Source organism: Artibeus jamaicensis, unplaced genomic scaffold (assembly GCF_021234435.1).
Source record: "Artibeus jamaicensis isolate MK-2021 breed Jamaican fruit bat unplaced genomic scaffold, CSHL_Jam_final contig_852, whole genome shotgun sequence".
NCBI lineage: Eukaryota > Metazoa > Chordata > Mammalia > Chiroptera > Phyllostomidae > Artibeus > Artibeus jamaicensis.
Window position 1 is genome coordinate 61937 of NW_026521987.1, and position 20478 is coordinate 82414.

Sequence of the window (20478 nt, forward strand, 5' to 3'; positions counted from 1 at the left end):
GACCAAAAACCAAAAAAAAAAAAAAAAAAAAACAAAGAAGAAAAAGTGGACAGATTCCAGAGCATGGAGGAGCCTTGGAAACACAATGCTCAGAGAAATAGGCCATTCTCCGAATCACAAAGGCTGTGTGCTTTCACATCTGTGAGAGATGGAGGATCAATGACATGGAAACAGAGTCCAGAATGTGGGGGAGATGGGATGGGGGAATGAAGTGAGGAGTTATTAATCAAAGAAAACTGAGTCAGAATCAGAAATTGAGCACTTTTGAATTTATAAGGTGATGGTTGCATAGCAGTGTGATTATTCTTAATGTCACTGTGTCCATTTAAAATTGATAAGCATGTTGGTCGTTAGTGTGTATTTTACCACAAATGTCACACCAGCACTAATGAAAGGTGGGCACATTTTTTTCCAGGAGAGGTGCTGCCTCCTGACCCTGAAGGGTTGGGATGGAGTCTGAACTGCTGCAGTGGGCTTGCATGCAAGGTCACTCTTAGGAGCTCACTTTTGGGGGCAAGAACCTCCAAAAGTGTGCCTGTTCCCTGAGTATTTCCAGGGAAATGGAATTTGGAAACAAGGGGAGCCTAAATCAGAATTATGAGCCACCGCATCTGAGATGAGAGCAGTGTGTGAGGTGGATGTATGGGGTCAAGGGCAGAGGGTGAGACATGTCCTCAGGAGGCAGGACATTACAAGAATCTGAGTGTATCTTTGAGGAAAATACAATGTGGGTAGCATGTCTTTAGGGTCATCACTCTCTACCTCATGCTGCGGCCAAGATGATTGATGGTGGGAACCCACAATCTCCATGATGCTCACCACATACAGGACCATGCTGCCAAGAGTGGGTGCTCTCTTCTTGAAAGGCACATTAAAACCATGAATTTTCGCTTTACAGAGTCCCCCTGAGCTGGTAGCTAATCTATCCCACTGAAATCAACCTGACATGGATGTGACAAAAACAACAAGATCTTCAACAGTTCAGCTTATCTGGGTCTCACAATATCTAAAGCTCCATGAAAACTGGAACACAGACACACCCAGGTGTCACCTGAAATGCATCTCAGAGAAACATCACAGGAACAGGTGAGCAAGGAAGACATGTCCAGTCTGAAGGCCCACTGGGGCAGTTCAGCACACACATCACTGGGATGGCCAGGGCCATGGGCAAGGGGTCAGTTTCTATCCTCCACATTGGGGGACAGGACACAAAAGTGTTATAGAGCACAAATGTGCCCTGGGGCACAGGTGTGCTGTTCCTGGAGGAGGTGATTTCACTGCTCTCTTGGCATCCACCTCTCTTTCCTCTATGCTCATCATGCTGGCTGGTGCCCTGGGGACTTCACAGGTGCCCCCCAGTATTTTCAGGACAGTGACACTATCTCCACCACAGATGTCACCTCAACCCCATGTGGCTGCACCAACCCCTCACTCTCAGCTTTCTTGTTGGCAAGGGGTATTTCCTGAGACATTTGCACCTGTTGAAGTCTCACATTTGGTGCTCAGTCTTTTGAATGTGCTCCAGTCCTTGCTGTGCACTATTAAATGATGGGGACTGCAGTGGGAATTTTCTGCATTTGGAGCGTGTGTTAGACTAGGGGAAGCAAGCATTAACAACCTGGTGAATGCTTGGGGTTTTAAGCATTCACCAGGTTGTTAAATCCCATCATGGGTTTCACCTCAGTTTAGTGGTTTTAATAAAATATACACTAGCTCTGCACTTTGTTTTCCCTCCATCACCTTGGCCCATCAAATGCTCCCAGTCTTCTTCCCAGAACATCAGCCCCCAGGTACTTGCCCCAGGGCCTCAGGTGAATGGAAGAAGGAAGGTTCCAAGCTGACTCCCTATGACTAAGAATCAGGTCAGATAATTCACACACATCTCAGAACACCTGCTGGCTCTAAATTAATGCCTGTGTTTTTATGGGAGGTGACTGACCCCTGAATCTCAGATCCTCATATTGTCTAGGTACCCAGGAGGCCTCCAGAGCAGCTCACCTGTGAGAAGAGTCTTCACTAATCTGGAGGAAGTGTCTAACACTTGTCTCAGATGCAGGGCCAGGGCTGGACTCTGGATGGCAGGTACTAACTAAAGAGAGTGCCCTGTTCCCTGCAGGTGGACTGAGACAGAGGCTGCACCTGCACCACCACCTGCAAGCCCAGGGGACCTCATCCTGGTGAAGGAAAAGACTGTTCTCTCTTTTGTAAAATTACAACATCAAATATTTGACATAAAATTTTTATTATACAACCCAGAAATGATGAGTCTACTTCATGTGTTTCCTTGGACTTGGAATATGCTTAGGTATAATGTTAATCTCTTTTAATATCCACAAGATTAAAATAGCGTGGCCCTCTCATCTTGATCAGATTTAATTTTTAAATGTAGAGAAATTGGGTATACCTTATCCTGAGTCCCAGGTGCCTCATAACCTAACTGCTCTCCCATACCTGACCCACACCACTGAATCCAACAGAAGAAATGTGGTCAGGACCCAGAAATGGATGGGACAGTGACCTCAGTCCATCCTCACATGAGAACAGAGCCCCCCACGTGCAAATTTATCTCCCAGCTCCAGAGTGTATCCTTCCCTGTACTGTGAGGGCTCTCAGCTGTCTCTTCACACGGGACTAAGGACTCTGGGGAAGGCAGACCTCTGCTCTAGAAGAAGATGAGACTCTTGGGTCTCCTCATATGCCTGGTAAGAGCCCCCCTGGGTCAGATGTCAGACATGGTTTTATGGGATGGTGGTGATTGAAGGTTACTGACAGAAACTGATGCCGCTTGTCCTCAAGTGTCCTGTTCAACGTTCAGCTGCAGGAGCCAGCCCCAGGACTGGTGAAGCCCTCAGAGACTCTCCCTCACCTGCACTGTCTCTGGATTCTCTTTAATGAACAATGATGTGCACTGAACCCACCAGGCTTCAGGGAAGGGGCCGAAGTGGGTTGATGTTATATGGGGTGGTGGAAGCACAGACTACAACCCAAGACTGAAATACCAACTCAGCATCACCAGGGACACCTCCAAGAGCCAAGTTTATTTAACAGGGAGCAGTCTCACAGCCAAAGACGCGGCTGTGTATTAGTGTGCAAGAGACACAGTGAGGGGAAGTAACTGTGAGCCCAGACACAAACCTTCCTGTGGCAGTTAGCTGCTGGCCTGCAGGGGCTACTTAGGACACCAGGGGTGCCCTCCTCTCACAAATCACAGAAAACAGTCTCAGGGGCATGTGTGTACCTGGTGGGGAAAGAAGTTTCCCTTTGGGAGCAGGGATATCCTCTCAAAGCTCACAGCAGCATCCAGGGACTCTGCCTTCCTCTCTGTGAATCTGATATCTCAGATTTTCATTGCAGGCAATAAACAAGGAAGTAAAGATGTTTGCAAATGAAATATAACCAGGGACCACTTGTTACTGAACAAGAGGTCTGAGGAGGGGAAATATTTGGCCCATTGAGGGATGCCAAAAACTGCTACAGAACAACAGGGGCCCCTCCCAAGGATGGTATACTACTAGGCTCATCTGTCAACCACCAATTGGAAAGACATCTCTCAATGCCAGAGATTTGTGAAAAGGAAACAAAAATGTTTATTTAATGCTATTCAGGCCTAACACCTCCATTAAAATATTAAAGTCCTTTAGGGTATACACCTACACACACAGTGCTCCATTCTCCCACTGTCTCAAATGCGGGTACCATAAATCAGGAAAAAAGCACACGTTCGTTTTTCCAGGTCACTGATATCATCAGCTGTGTTGACTGTCCAGGCAGGATCTCTAGTTAATCCAAAGTCCTGTGGTGCCCTCTCAGAGTCCACTGGCAAGAGTTCTTTGTACCCAGTTCCAGTCAAAGTGTCACCTGCTTTCCAGGCCACGCGGCCAAAGGGAGCACCCCAAAGCCACATGTGCCTCTTCTACTAAAGCTTCAGGGGTCCACACTCCACCAAAAACACGTGTCTTTCTTCTTCACCTGGTGCAGGGATCTCCATTCTGGAAAAGCTGCGTGGTTTTCCCTTTCACCTGGGAAAGAGTGGGGTTCACACTCTGCCAAAATCACATGGCTCCCTCTTTCACCTCACCAAGATGGGGGCCTCACTCTGCTGAAACTTAGTGGCTCCCTCCCTAATGGCTGCCCTGTCTGGATTTTAAATCCTCACACCATTCTTTCTTTGTACCCCTATTTCCAACTCCTCCCAGATCAGTTACACCTGCCAATATTTCTGTATTATTCCAAGTTTACTGGGCTGCCATCATCAGTCTGGGCAGGTATGGCCCCATGTCCTGGAGCCAATCTTCTCCAAGCTTCCACGCAGGTGCTGTAACTTGGGGGACCTGCCCCCAGTTACATCTTGGGGGAAGTGCCTTCATTCCCCTAGCTCCAAGCCTGGCCATAGCCATTTCACATATCCAAGTGGCCCGCCAAAGGCTATAGATATGTTAAATGACCAGGCCATGGATTAGCTGCAAGAATTCCCTCCAGCTCCCAGGAGGTGTGGCTATACAAAACAGCCCTGCATGTTCCTGCTCCATGTGTCCCTTCCCCCAACTCACACTTGTGAGGTGAGGGGTGAGGACATCTTACATAACTCTCCAATATTCCTATACACTTTGAATTCTGGACACCATTCCAAATCTTTTTTGGGCCCCCCTCGGCTGAACTCTGTAACATACTGACCTCTTCTTCAGCAAGTTTTTATTTTTTCCTCCCTTAACAAAATGCATCACAGTTTATTAAGAAATTATACTTAAAATGTGACTGAGAAGTGTTTAATCCAGAAGAACAAATTCTATGTTCATAGTAAAACATGAGCTCATGTTTATAGCACCTTTATTTGTGTTTGAAGAAGAAACAAACATCCCAAAACATTTTCTACTTTTGAAATAAGCAAACTAGGGAACATTCATGAGTGGGACCTACTCAGAAATGAAATAATGATCAGGTAATATAGGAATTATGCCTGGTCAGGTAAGACCAGGGTCCAACTCTGGTCTTTTCACAGCTCCAGGTTTTATTGCCTCACTTGTGGGAATTAAAACAGAAAGAGAAGAAAGGAAGAAGAGATATAAAGGAAAAGTAAGGAAAAAAGGAAGAAGGAATAGAAAAAGAAAGAAGGAAAGGAAGGAAGAAGACATTTAAAAAATTACTTTAAAAAAATCTTTCTGTTGGCTTGAAACATGCCAAGCCCATTCTGCTGGTCTTCCTGGCTACAGCAGGCTGAGGGGAAATTGGTTTTGCTTCTCTCCTTTCCTGAGCCACACCCTCCCAGCCTGCATCCCAGTTCCTCAGTTCACTGCTGGGGCCCCAGTGCCCTTCAGCGTTCAGCCTAGGCCTTCACTCCACCAGTTGTGCTGTCCTTGAGGTGCACCAATTTCCCTTGAGGGGCAATTCACATGCCACTTTCTTGCTCTTTGCTGTCCTGGGTGCTAGGGACTCTCAGCACCCCTTTAGGTTAGTTCATCCCCCCCTTCCCCCACACTTAGTTAAGTCCTTCTGAGGATTGCTGACTCCCTGAGCCCTGCAAGTTCTCCTCTGAGGGGGACATCTCCACCTCCCTCTTAGAGAGCCATTTGAACCTGCAGGGCAGGGGTGCTGTCTTGACTGCTGCCGCCGATGCAGGTGCACACCTCCTCTGGTGCTTCCCCTGGAACATAAGTGTTGGTTGTGAGGTGCCTCTGGGCAGTGGTGTCAGGTGCACTTCATTCTAAGCTTGTGAGTGTGGCAGGACAGGCAGAGGCCCATCATTCAATGTGAGGTGCTCTCCCTCCCGTTTCTGTGGGCATGAACACTCAGCCTCTGCTACTGGGGCAGGACAGACAGCTGCCAATCCTGCAGGCACAGATGTGCACTCTCCCGGGACTTTGGGTGTGAGCATAGGCCTTCTGTGCCACCTTGCAGCACCACGTAGCTGGGAAGAGTTAGGGGCACAGAGGCAGGGGTGGTTACTGCAGGAGAATTCCCCAAGCAGCCACTGAATACCTCTTTTTTCACTTGTTCTTTTTGAAAAATTCCTCCCACTCCTTGTTCCATACAAGGGCCTGACTTCTCATACAGCTCACCTCTTCAACCAGACTGGGAACTATCTAGGTCAGGGTCTGTCACTGCCCAACTCTACCCAGCCGGTGTCCACAGTCTCAGCAGGTGCACACAGCCCTTGTGTGTTCACCACTTCATCCTTATTTCCCCCGTATGACTTCAAGCAACCAGGTCTCTCCTGTTGCTGCTCAATCCTTATTTGGCTGGGGAGGGAGCCATTTACTTGGCTGTCTTCCAAGAACCCTGTGGCCTGAGCGACCTAGAGCTGCAGACACCCTGGCCCCTGAATTGGACCCAATGCCCTTTGTAATTTATGGTATCCAATCTTCATACATACTGGGATACTGTTGGCTGTTCACTCTGTTCTTCAAGGGTGCAACCTCGGCAGTTCTCAAGGTCCCCGAAGGGTGGACAGCACAGGCAACAAATGAAGAGTCAAGCATCCAATTGGATGCTGGAGAACAGTCAGCCTCTGTGGGTCTTCCCCAACTCTCATAGTTTGATTTAAGCTTTATTTTTATAGAGATTATTACATAACATTAAAGAAACAGGTGCATGGCATGATCAGTTAAGCAGAAAAAAAACAATACAGAGGTAACTAAGAAAAGTACAAGAAATTCCATAGATTCAGTTATGTTAAACAAAGGTTATTTTGACCAGGAGAGTCATCAATCACACAATTATAAATAGCTGTATGTGCAGAGTTTTAAATGTTTTATTAATGAATAGATGTTTATTAAAGTTCTTAGAATTTGGCATATTTTAAACTGAACAGTAGTTATAGAAAATTTATTACAAGGCCTTTGTGGTGTCTAACTTAACTATCTATCTTCTTGTCTAGTATCTTTATGTACTTTGGATTCTAACTCCTTAGCAATTGTTTCTATGTGCTCAGTTTGTAATAGTTAACTAGCTTCTCCTGCTTCTTTACCTGTCTAATTCCATTAATATATATTCCTGTCCAAGGCAGAGAAGGGACTGTTACTACATCAACTTACAGACATTCAGGGGCTACCCCAGCAGGGGGCACTTTCATTCTATGGCCAAGAAATTATTTTATACAATCTCGTTGAAATTCTGTGGATCATTAGACCTTAAATACAGGTGTCTAAAAATCCCACCACCTATTAATCACAAAGACAAACATGCAAGGAGAGATAGACAGGAAATCCAGCAAACATGCTGTGCAGAGGTATGTCATCTGTCCCAACTGTGTCAAGGCACAGCTGTTAGTTGGCTCCTGACACTGTTTTTCAGAAGATTGGCTAGGTTTGTCACCTGTGTTCAGAGGGAAGTGGACTCTGCTCCCACCTATCTCACCACCATCTTCTACATTTTGCCTTCCTATTTTTCATTTTTTAAATTTATTCTTCCTTCCTACACTTTTATTTCTTTTTCTATTCCCAAAAGTGAGATAATAAAACCTGGAGCTGTGAAAGAATCAGAATTAGACACAAAGAGGGGTCATCCTAACAACTGAGAAAGTGAGACAAATTTTGGTTTGCTACTCCAAAGAACTAGGAAGTTAGTGTATATTTGTATTATTATTTTTCATTATTTTTATATCTTTCATTTTATTAGGTTTTTTACTTCTCTATTTTCTCTTTAGTCTTCTTCACTTTGTTAAATTAAATTGTTTGGCTGGTTTCCCTTGTTCTCTCTTTCATAGTGTATTTTTAAATTATTTTTATTTATGTTTATAGGGTAAAGGAAGGAGAGAGGGAGAGAAATATCAATGTATAGTTGCCTCTTGTGCATCCTCTGCTGGGAACTTTTCTACAACCCAGTGCCCTCACTGGGAATTGAACCACAATCCTTTGGTTTGCAGGCCCATGCTTAATCTACTGAGCTACACCAGCCAGGGCTTCATAGTGTATTTTTAATTTTCTGTTTTTCACTTCACTTGTGTTCCAATAACACACTTCTCTATGTCCTGCACTTTCTATTCTTTTTATTCAGATCACATAGATTCTTTCATATGATTGTTGCTCCATTACTATTGTAAATAATTGCTGTTCCATACATTTGTAAAGACTACACAGCACCCTTCTCAAACTTCATTTCACTTCACTATTTTTGAAATTTCAATGTTGTTGTGGTTAACTCTATTCTCTCACACACTACACCTATTTTTTCTCATTTATTCTAACATTACCTCATAAAATCACCTCCTACAAACTCACTACTTTCTAGATACAACTCACAATCCTCCCCCCACCTCAACAAGAGTCTTAATTCTTTTCTACCCTTTCTAAAAAGTGTCTACTTTGGTGAAATAACATGGTTAACACTGTACATATCCAAAAGATTTCCTATCTTTTCTCTATGAGTTGATACTTCAAATAACATCGAATATATTCCCACTAGTTTAAACTGTTTTGCCTCCCCCCTCCAACAGAACACAAACAATGGGAAGATGAAGAAACAATCCCCAAATGAAAAGGAAAAAAAAATTCTCAGAAAAAAATTCTAAATGAAATAAAGGTGAGTCAACAATCAGTTATTGAGTTCAAAGCAATGATTATCAGGAAACTCAATAAGCTCACAGAGAATTGCCAAAAACTACAGAAAAACTATATCAACATGAAAAAGAAAATAAAAACTACTAATAAGGAACAAGAGGAAATGGAGAATACAATTTATGAATTGAAGAACACAGTGGAAGAAATCAAAAGCAGACTTAATGAAGCAGAGGATCAGATAAGTGAGCTGGAGGATGAGGGTAGAAAGGAACACCCAGGAAGAGTAAGAAAAGGAAAAGAGATTCTGAAAGAATGAAGAGAAATGCAGGACAACAATAACTGTAATAATGTTTATATAACAGGGATACCAGAGGAGAAGAAAATGAGCGATGGTTAGAGCACCTGTTAGAAAAAGTAATAATGAAAAACTTTTCTAATTTGATAAGAGAAAAAGTCACACAAATCCAAGAAACACAGAGAGTACCAATCAAGAGGAACCCAAAGAAGCCCACTTCAAGACAAATCATAAATAAAATGGCAAGATTCTAAGACAAAGAAGGAATCCTAAAGGCAGCAAGGGAAAAACTGGAAGTAACATATAAGGGAACACGTTAAGTCTGGCTGCTCAGTTTTCAGTGGAAATGCTCCAAGGCAGAAGAGAATGGGAAGAAATATTCCAAGTAATGAAAACCAGAAGCCTGCAACAAAACTACTCTATCCAGCAAGGCTCTCAATTAAAATAGAAAGCTAAACAAGATGTTTCCCAGACAAAAGAAGCCTCAAACAATATACCTCCTCCAAACCAGCTCTGCAAAAGATATTAAAGGATTTGCTTTAAAAAGAGGAAGAAAACAGGAAGAGATAGAAACACAGGTATTAAAAAAATAATGAATACCTATCAATGATAACATTAAAGGTAAATGAATTAAATGTTGAAATCAAAAGCCATAGAGTAGCTCAATGGATAAGAAAGCATGACCCACACATATGCTGCCCGCCTCAGAACTAAAGACCTACACAAACTGAAAGTGAAGGGCTGGAAACAAATATCCAAAAAAAAAAAAAAGAGAGAGGAGAAAGAAGATGGGGTAGCAATACTTGTATCAGATAAAATAGACTTCAAAAAAGCCATTAAAAGAGACCCAGAAGGTCACTCTATAATACTCAAGGGAAGAATTCATGAAGAAGACATAAACATTGTAAATATATATGTACAAAATGTAGGAGCACCCAAATACATAAAAAAAATCTTGGAGGACCTCAAGAAAGATATTGACAGCAACAGAATTATAGTAGAGAATTTTAACACCCCACTTTCAAAAATGGATAGATCTTCCAAACAAAATATCAACAAAGATATTGTATCATTGAGCAATGCCCTAGATCAATGGAGATATATATATACACACACAGAGAGAGAAAGAGCCCTTCATCTCAAATAAGCTAAATACACATTCTTTTCAAATGAACATGGAACATTTTCAGAGATAGACCACATGCTAGGACACAAAACAAAAATCAACAAATTCAAGACAATTTATATCATGTCAAACATTTTATCTGACCTGACGAAACTAAAACCAGAAATCAACTTCAAGGAAAAAATTCCCAAAACATTCAAATCATGAAGATTAAATAGTATGCTATTAAACAATGAATGGATAAAGAATGAGATCAGGGAAGAAATCAAAAAGTTTTTGGAAACAAATAAAAATGAACTCACAACAATATAAAACTTATGAGACATAGCAAAGGCAGTCCTGAGAGGGAAATTGATAGCAATACAGGCCTACTTAAAGAAGAGAGAAAAATTTGAATAAACAACCAAACCCTATGCCTACAAAAACTTGAGGAACAACAACAAAGGCAGCCCAGAGAAAGTAGAAGGAAGGAAATAACCAAGATCGGTGCAGAATTAAACAGCATTCAGACTAAAAGCACAATTCCAATGGCAAATAAATCCAGGAGATGATTTTTTGAAAAGATAAACTATATCAACAAGCTTTTAAGAAGGCCCATCAAGAAAAAAAGAGACAGGACCCAAATACACAATCAGAATGAAGAGAAGAGATTACAACTGATATCACAGAAATGCAAAGGATTGTAAGAAATTACTATAAAAAACTATATGCCAAGAATTTGGAAAACTTAGGTGAAATGGACAAGTTTTTAGAAAACATAATCTTCCGAAACAATAAAAAAGCAGAAAGCCTGAACAGACCAATAATGATAGATGAAATTGAAACAGCAAACAGCTTTTGAAACACACACAAAAACTGTGGACCAGATAGTTTCATAGGAGAATTCTGTGAAATTCAGGAAAGCATTTAAGGAAGAGCTAACCTCTATCCTTCACAGATCATTTCAAAATATTCAAGAGGTTGGAAGACTTCATACCCTTTTTATGAAGCCAGCATCGTCCTGATTCCAGATGAAGACATAACAAAGAAAGAAAACAGAGCCAGATGAATAACCAGATGAAGACATAACAAGGAAAGAAAACTTAAGGACAATATCACTGATGAACATAAATGCATAAATGCTAAAATAAAATGCTCAACAAAATATTGGCAAACCGCATCCAGCAACATGTTAAAAGGAATCATGCACCATGACCAAGTGGGATTCAATTCATGGATGCAAGGATGATGCAATATTCACAAATCAATAAACATACTATGTCACATAAACAAATCAGAATACAAAATCTCATGATTATATCCGTACACACAGAAAAAAATTGATAATGTATAGCTCCCATTTATAATAAAGAAAAACACTTAGCAAAGTGAGAATAGAGAGAGTAATCCTCAATATAATAAAGGTCATATAAAAGAAATATAAAAGAAACCTACAACCAACATCATACTCAATGGGCAAAAACATAGAGCTTTCACATTAAGATCAGGAGCAAGGCAAGGATGCCCACTTTCACCACTCCTATTTAACACAGTATTGGAATTCATAGCTACTGTCTTATGAATTGGAATTCATAAGACCAAAAAAAAGGCATTCAAATTGGAAAGGACAAAGTAAATTTGGCATTGTTTGCAGATGACATGATAGCATACACAAAAAATTACATAGACTCCACCAAAAAATTACTTGACCTAATAAATAAATTTGGCAAACAGCGAGATACAAAGTCAATATTCAGAAATTAAAGACATTCTTGTACACCAAAAATAAAATATCAGAAACAGAAATTAGGAAAAATTCCATTTGATATAGCAACAGAAATGTAAAATACCTGGAAATAAACCTAACTAAGGAGGTAAACAACCTGTACTCAGAAAACTACACAACATTTAGGAAAGGAATTAAGAAAGACACAAACAAATGGAAGTATATACCATGCTCATGTTGGAAGAATTAACATCATCAAAATGTCCATACTACCCAAAATAATTTAAAGATTCAGTGTAATCCCAATTAAAGTGCCAATGACATATTTCACAGATATAGAACAAACATTTCAGAAATTTATATGGAACCATAAAAGACGCTGAATAGCTGCAGCAATTTTGAGAAAGGACAAAGTAGGAGAAATCACAGTAGCTGACATCACAATCTATTACAAGGTTACTGTAATCAAAACAGCCTGGTACTGGCATGAGAACAGACACACAGATTAAAGAAACAGGATAGAGAGCCCAGAAAGAAACTCAGGTGTCTATGGTCAATTGATATTTGACAAAGGGGGAAGGAGCATAAAATGAAGTAAAAATAGCTTCTTCAACAAATGGTGTTAGAGATGCTGGGAAGATGGTGACGGAGTAAGATGGAGCTGATGCTAGCTTCTGTACTCATGGGTGAAAATCCTGGCAGATCTATAGAGAAACAGCACAATAAACCATCGGTTACCCACCATTTATGAAACTAAAAGACAAGAGATTGTGACCGATGCTGAAACACCAGACGGTAGCAGAGTCAGCTACTGGAGCTGGGTCTGACATGGCCCCTGTGCTGCCCCCAGAGCAACATGCCTGGGAGCCGGGGTGTCGGGTATGGGAGCCCAACACTCCAAGCCCCTGTGACCGTCCCGGGTGACAGAGGAGTCAGGAACTGGAGAGGGGACATTCTCGGCCCCTGTGCTGATGCCATAGCTACCAGCCTGGACAACGGAAGGGTCAGTTGCAGAAGCTGGGACACCAAAGGCCTCTGTGATGCCACCATAGAGACAGACCTGGGCCCTGAGGAGCCAGCTACGTTCACAGCCCCTGTGCTGCTGCCATAGCAACGGGACTGGATGCCGGGGAGTCAGGTATGGAAGCTGGGACACTCCAAACCTCTGAGACGGCCCTGGGAGGCAGAGGAGCCTCCTACAGGAACTGGGACTTTCTCAGCCCCTGAGCCGCTGCCATAGCAATGGAACTGGACACTGGGGAATCAGGTACGGGAGTTGGGACATTCTAAGCCTCTGTGCCATTGCCATAGAGACAGAACTAGATGCTGGGGAGTCAGGTACTGAAACCGGGACACTCCAAACCCCTGTGACAACCCTGGGTAGCAGAGGAGCCAGATACGGGAGCTGGGACATTCCCAGCCTCTGTGCCGCAACCATAGTAACGGGCCTGGGCACTTGAGGAGGCAGCTACTAGAGCCGGGACATTCAGCAGTGGTAGGCGACCAATGCAGAGACCAGCACAAGGACCAGTGTGAGTGTAGGTGGAGACAAAGAACATCAAGATACTTCAAGGAGTCTGCACCACTGAACTTCACAAGGATCATACCACAGAAGTTCACACCATAAACCCAGGAAGTCAGAACAGATCAACTTTAGAAGCAGAGACTAACAAGAAGAGTCTCAAACAATGGGAATACAAAGAAACAATCCCTGAATGAAAGAAAAAGCAGAAACTTCAGAAAGAATGTTAGATGAAATAGAGGCTGATCAACTATCAGATAGTGACTTCAAAGCACTGGTTATTATGAAGTTCAAAGACCTCACAGTGAACGACCAGAAACTACAGGAAAACTACAATGATCTCTCTGCAAACTACAGCAATAAGAAAAAGGAAATGGAAACTATCAGCAAGACACAAGAGGAAATGAAGAATACAATTTTCAAATTGAAGAACACAGTAGAAAGTTTCAAAAGTAGGATAAATGAAGCGGAGGATAGGATTAGTGAGTTGGAGGACAAGGTAGAAAGCATCTCACAGAAAGAGCAAGAAAATGAAAAGAGGCTCAGAAAGAATGAAGAGGGATTAAGAGAAATGCAAGATAATATGAAATTTAATAATATCCGAATAATAGGAATACCAGAAGGAGAAGAAGACGAACAAGGGATAGAAAACGTATTTGAACGAGTAATGAGAGAAAATTTTCCTAATTTGATAAGAGAAAAAGTCTCACAGATCCAGGAATCACAGAGAGTCCCAATCAAGAGGAACCCAAGGAGGCCCACTTCAAGACACAACATCATCAAAATGGCAAAATTCCAAGACAAAGAGAGAATCTTACAGGCAGCAAGGGAGAAAAAACAAATAACATACAAGGGAGCCCCAATAAGGTTAGCTACTGACTTCTCAATGGAAACACTTCAAGCAAGAAGAGAATGGCAAGAAATATTCCAAGTAATGAGAACCAGAGGCCTGCAACCAAGGCTACTTTACCCAGCAAGGCTCTCAATCAAGATAGATGGCCAAATAAAGAGCTTTCAAGACAAAAGAAGCCTAAAAGAATACGACTCCACCAAACCAGCTCTACAAGAAATACGAAAAAGACTGCTTTAAGGGAAGGAAGGATAAGAGGGAGACAGAGAGGAACACAGGTACAAAAATGGCAATGAATAAGTACCTATCAATAATAACCTTAAATGTAAATGGATTAAATGCTCCAATCAAAAGACACAGAATAGCTCAATGGATAAGAAAGCATGACCCACACATATGCTGCCTACAAGAGACCCACCTCAGGACAAAAGACCATCACAGACTAAAAGCGAAAGGCTGGAAACAAGTTTTCCAAGCAAACGGACAAGAAAAAAAGCTGGGGTAGCAATTCTCATATTGGACAAAATAGACTTCAAAAAAAAAAGGCCATAAAGAGAGACCCAAAAGGTCACTTCATTATACTCAAGGGGAGAATCCACCAAAAAGACATCAACATTGTAAACATATATGCACCAAACATAGGGGCACCCAAATATATCAAGAAAATCTTAGAGGACTTCAAGGAAGATATTGACAGCAACACAATTAGAGTAGGGGATTTGAACACCCCACTATCAAAAATGGACAGATCTTCCAAACAAATTATCAACAAAGATATTGTGGCATTAAGCAACACCCTAGATGAAATGGACTTAACTAATATACATAGATCCCTTCATCCCAAAGAAGCTAAATACACATTATTTTCAAATGCATATGGAACATTTTCCAAGATAGACCACATGATAGGAAACAAAACGAGCCTCAATAAATTCAAGAATATTGAAATCATACCAAGCATCTTCTCTGACCACAAGGGACTGAAATTGGAAACCAACCCCAAAGGATAAGACCCAAAGCCCCAAAATCATGGAGACTGAATGGTATGCTATTAAACAACGAATAGGTCAAGAATGAAATTAGGGAAGAAATTAAAACGTTCCTGGAAACAAATGAAAATGATCTCACAACAACCCAAAACTTATGGGACACAGAGAAGGCAGTCCTGAGAGGGAAGTTTATAGCAATACAGGCCTACCTAAAGAAGATAGAAACATTTCAAACAAACAACCTAACCCTATGCCTTCAAGAACTCGAGGAACAATAACAAAGACAGCCCAGAGCAAGCAGAAAGAAGGAAATAACCAAGATTAGACCAGAATTAAATGACATAGAAATTAAAAGCACAATTTTAAGGATCAGTGAATCCAGGAGTTGGTTCTTTGAGAAGATAAACAAAATAGACAAGCCTTTAAGTAGGCTCATCAAGAAAAGAAGAGAGAGGACACAAATAAACACAATCAGAAATGAAAGAGGAGAGATTACAACTGATACCACAGAAATAGAAGGGATTGTAAGAAATTACTATGAAGAACTGTATGCCAAAAAATTTGACAACCTAGGGGAAATGGACACATTTCTAGAAAAATACAATCTTCCAAAACTCAGTGAAAAAGAAGCAGAAAATCTAAATACACCATAACAGCAAAAGAAATTGAAGCAGTAATCAAAACACTTCCATCACACAAAAGCCTTGGACCAGATGGTTTCACAGGAGAATTCTACAAAGCATTTAAGGAAGAGCTAACCCCTATTCTCCACAGACTATTCCAAAAAATCCAGGAGGATGGAAAACTCCCAAATTCTTTTTATGAAGCCAGCATCATTTTAATTCCAAAACCAGATAGAGATACAGCAAAAAAAAGAAAACTTCAGGCCAATATCGCTGATGAACATAGATGCTAAAATCCTCAACAAAATATTGGCAAATCACATCCAACAATATATCAAAAAGATCATACACCATGACCAAGTGGGATTCATCCCAGGGATTCAAGGATGGTTCAATATTCGCAAATCAGAAAATGTAATACATCACATAAACAAAAGCAAAGACAAAAACCACATGATCATATCAACAGACGCAGAAAGGGCTTTTGATAAGGTACAACACCCATTTATGATAAAAAAACACTCAGCAAAGTGGGAATACAGGGAGCATTTCTCAAAATAATAAAGGCCATATATGAGAGACCTACAGCCAATATCATACTCAATGGGAAAAAACTAAAAGCTTTTCCACTAAGATCAGGAACAAGACAAGGTTGTCCACTTTCACCACTTCTATTCAATATAGTATTGGAAGTTTTAGCCACAGCAATCAGGCAAGAAAAGGAAATAAAAGGCATCTGAATAGGAAAGGAGGAAGCAAAACTGAAACTGTTTGCAGATGACATGATAGTGTACATGGGAAATCTTATAGACTCTACCCAAAAACTGCTCGAACTAATTAATGAATTTGGCAAAACAGCAGGATACAAAGTCAATATCCAGAAATCAAAGGCATTGTTGCATACCAACAGTGAATCAGCAGAATCAGGAATCAAGAAAAAAATCCCATTCGATATAGCAAAAAAAAAAATAAAATTTCTGGGAATAAACATAACTAAGGAGGTAAAAAACCTATATGCAGAAAACTACACAGCACTGAAGAACAAAATCAAGGAAGACACAAACAAATGGAAACATATACCTTGTTCATGGATTGGAAGAATTAACATCATCAAAATGTCCATACTACCCAAAGCAATATACACATTCGATGCAATACCTATTAAAGTACCAATGGCATATTTCACAGACATAGAACAAACACGTGGAAAATTTATATGGAACCATAAATGAGCCTGAATAGCAGCGGCTCTTTTGAGAAAGAAGAACAAAGTACGAGGGATCACAATATCTGACATCAAACTGTATTACCAGGCCACTGTAATCAAAACAACCTGGTACTGGCATAAAAACAGGCACATAGACCAATGGAACAGAACAGAGAGTCCAGAAATCAACCCAACTCTCTACAGTCAATTAAATTTCGACAAAGGGGGCAGTAACATAAAATGGAGTAAAGATAGCCTCTTCAGCAAATGGTGTTGGGAGAACTGGACAGCTACGTGCAAAAAAATGAAACTTGAGCACCAACTTACACCATACAGCAAAATAAATTCAAGGTGGATAAAAGACTTAAATATAAGCCGTGACACCATTAAAGTCCTAGAGGAGAACATTGGCAAGAAAATATCAGATATTTCTCGCAGCAACTTTTTTACTATTGTCCCCTAAAGCAAGGAATGTAAAGGAAAGAATAAACAAATGGGATCTCATCAAAATAAAAAGCTTCTTCATGGCTAAAGAAAACAGTATTAAAGTAGCAAGACAACCAACTGTATGGGAAAACATATTTGCCAATGATACCTCAGAGAAAGGTTTAATCTCCAAAATATACAAAGAACTTACACGACTCCACTCTAAGAAGACACCGAACCCAATTAAAAAATGGGAAAAGGACTTGAATAAACACTTCTCCAAGGAGGACATACAGAACATTCAGAGACACATGAAGAGATGCTCAATATTGTTAGCTATCAGAGAGATGCAAATTAAAACCACAATGAGGTACCACTTTACACCAGTCAGGATGGCTATAATAGACAAAGCAACAAACAACAAATGTTGGAGAGGTTGTGGGGAAAAGGGGTCCTTAGTTCACTGTTGGTGGGATTGCAGACTGGTACAACCATTATGGAAAACAGTATGGAATTCTGTTTTCTTAGAAAAATAAAAATTGACCTGCCTTTTGACCCAGCAATTCCACTGCTGGGATTATATCCTAAGAATCCTAAAACATCAATATCAAAGAACCTATACACCACAATGTTCATAGCAGCACAATTTACAATAGCCAAGAGTTGGAAGCAACCTAGGTGCCCATCAGTAAATGAATGGATCCAAAAATTGTGGTACATATACACAATGGAATTCTATGCTGCAGAGAGAAAGAAGGAGCTACTACCTTTTGCAATAACATGGATGGAACTGGAAAGCATTATGCTGAGTGAAATAGGCCAGGTGCTGAAAGACAAATACCATATGATCTCACCTTTAACAGGAAGCTAAACAACAAAACAAATAAGCAAGCAGAAAAAAAAGAAAAACAAAGACACTGAAATAGAGAACAAGGGGATAGTGACCAGAGGTGAGAAGGAAGGGAAGTTAAGGGGGAAAAGGGGGAGGGATTTGGAGGAACAAATAGGAAGGACACAGGGATGAGAAATAAGAGTGTTGGAAATGGGAGGGGGGCGGGGAGCAAGGGGCGGGGGGGCTGGGAAGGGAAAAATAGACAAAAAATTGTACTTGAAAAATAACTAAATAAAATTAATTAAAAAAATAAGAATTAAAATTAAAATTAAAAAAATAAAACAACAACAACAAAAACAAAACAAATGGTGTTAAAAGATCTGGACAAATACATGGAAAAAATAAAACTCAATCACCAACACAAAATAAATTCACAAAAATTTACACGATACACAAAAATAAATTCAAGGTGGATAAAGACTTAAATATAAGTAGTGACACCATAAACGTCCTAGAGGAAAACATTGGCAGGACAGTCTCAGACATTCCATGCAGCAACATCTTCACTGATAAATCCCCTAAAACAAGGAACATAATGGAAATAATGGACAAATGGGACCACATCAAATTAAAATGCTTCTGCATGGCCAAAAAAAAGCATTAAAATGAAAACAGAACCAACTATATGGGAAAATGTATTTGCCAATGATTCCTCAGAGAAGTGTTTGATCCCCAAAATATATAAAGAACTAATACAACTCTACTCCAGAAGACACAAAACCCAATTTAAAAATGGACAAAAGACTTGAATGTACACTTCTGCAAGGAGGACATATAAAGGGCCTAGAGACATGATAAGATGCTCAGCATAACTAGCCATCAGAGAGATTAAAATCAAAACCACAGTGAGATACCACTTCACACAAGTCAGAATGGCCACCATAAACAAGTCAGGAAACAAGTATTGGAGAGGATGTGGAGAAAAAGGAACCCTAGTGCACTATTGATGGGAATGAAGACTGGTGCACCCACTTTGGAAAACAGTATGGAATTCCCTCAGAAAACTAAAAATGAAACTGCCCTTTGACCCAGAAATTCCACTGCTGGGTTCATATACTAAGAACACTGAAACACTAATCTAAAAGAACCTATGCACCCCAATGTTCATAGCAGCACAATTTACAGTAGCCGAGTGCTGGAAAAAACCTAAGTGCCCATCACTAAATGAGTGGATAAAAAAACATTGGAATATTTACACAATGGGATACTATGCAGCAGAGAGGAAGAAGAAACTCCAACCTTTTGGGACAGCATAGATGGAAGTGGAGAGCATTATGCAAGGTAAAATAAGCTAGGAGGTGAGGGTCAAATACCATATGATCTCACCTTTAACAGGAACATAATTATCAAAAGGGAAGAGCAAATGAAATATAACCAGAGACACAGAAATTAAGAACAATTTGACAGTAACAAGAGGGGAGGGGGCAGGGGATAATGGGAGGAAGAGTTCTCAGGAACCACTATGAGGGACTAATGGACCCAACCAGGGAGGAAGATGGAAGCAAGGGAGAAATTTGGGTTTGATTGGGGTAGGGGTAAGTGGTTGGGGAAAATGCAGACTAAAGTAATTGAATAATAAAATATTTTTTTTTAATCCAAATAAAACAAGAGAAAACAACTGTCAAACATACATAGGAGATTAGACAGGATGGCCAGGGAATGCAGTTAATGCAACCCTGTGCACTTAGTGGGAATGTGAATTGATGCAGCTTCTGAGGGATAACAACAAGAAATTTCTTCAAAAATTAAAAATATAGTTGTTTTATGACCTTGAAATTTCACCTCTGGGTATGCACCAAAGGAACGAAAATAACTGTATCAGAGAGTTATCTGTAGTTCCATTTTTATTAAACCATTATGTACAACAACCAAGGCATAGATAAAGAATTATGAATAATAGACTATTATTCATTACAAAAAGAAGAAAATCCTGCCATCAGTGACAACCTAAAAGTATCTTGAGGGTATAAAGGTAGACAAATAAGTGAGGCACAGAAAGACAAATACTGTGTGATGTCACTTGTATGTGGATTCTAAGAAATTATTAAAAAGTCATATTTCTGGTTACCAAACATGGGGGGGGGAAGCATAGAAAAAACATACTTTGATAATCTATTACAGGAGAAGTAAGTTGAGGGGAAGTAATGGACAGAATGATGATGAGATTTAACTCTTCTGTATGGTAGGTCAAATTTGCTAAAAAGTATATCCTAATAGTTTTCAGCACACATTTTCTTTTTCTTCTATTTTCTTCTCTTTTTTCTCTCTTTGTATTTTTCAATGTCTATATGAAATTATAGATGTTAACTCTATTTCTGTGGTAATAATTTCACAAGATACATAGCCCT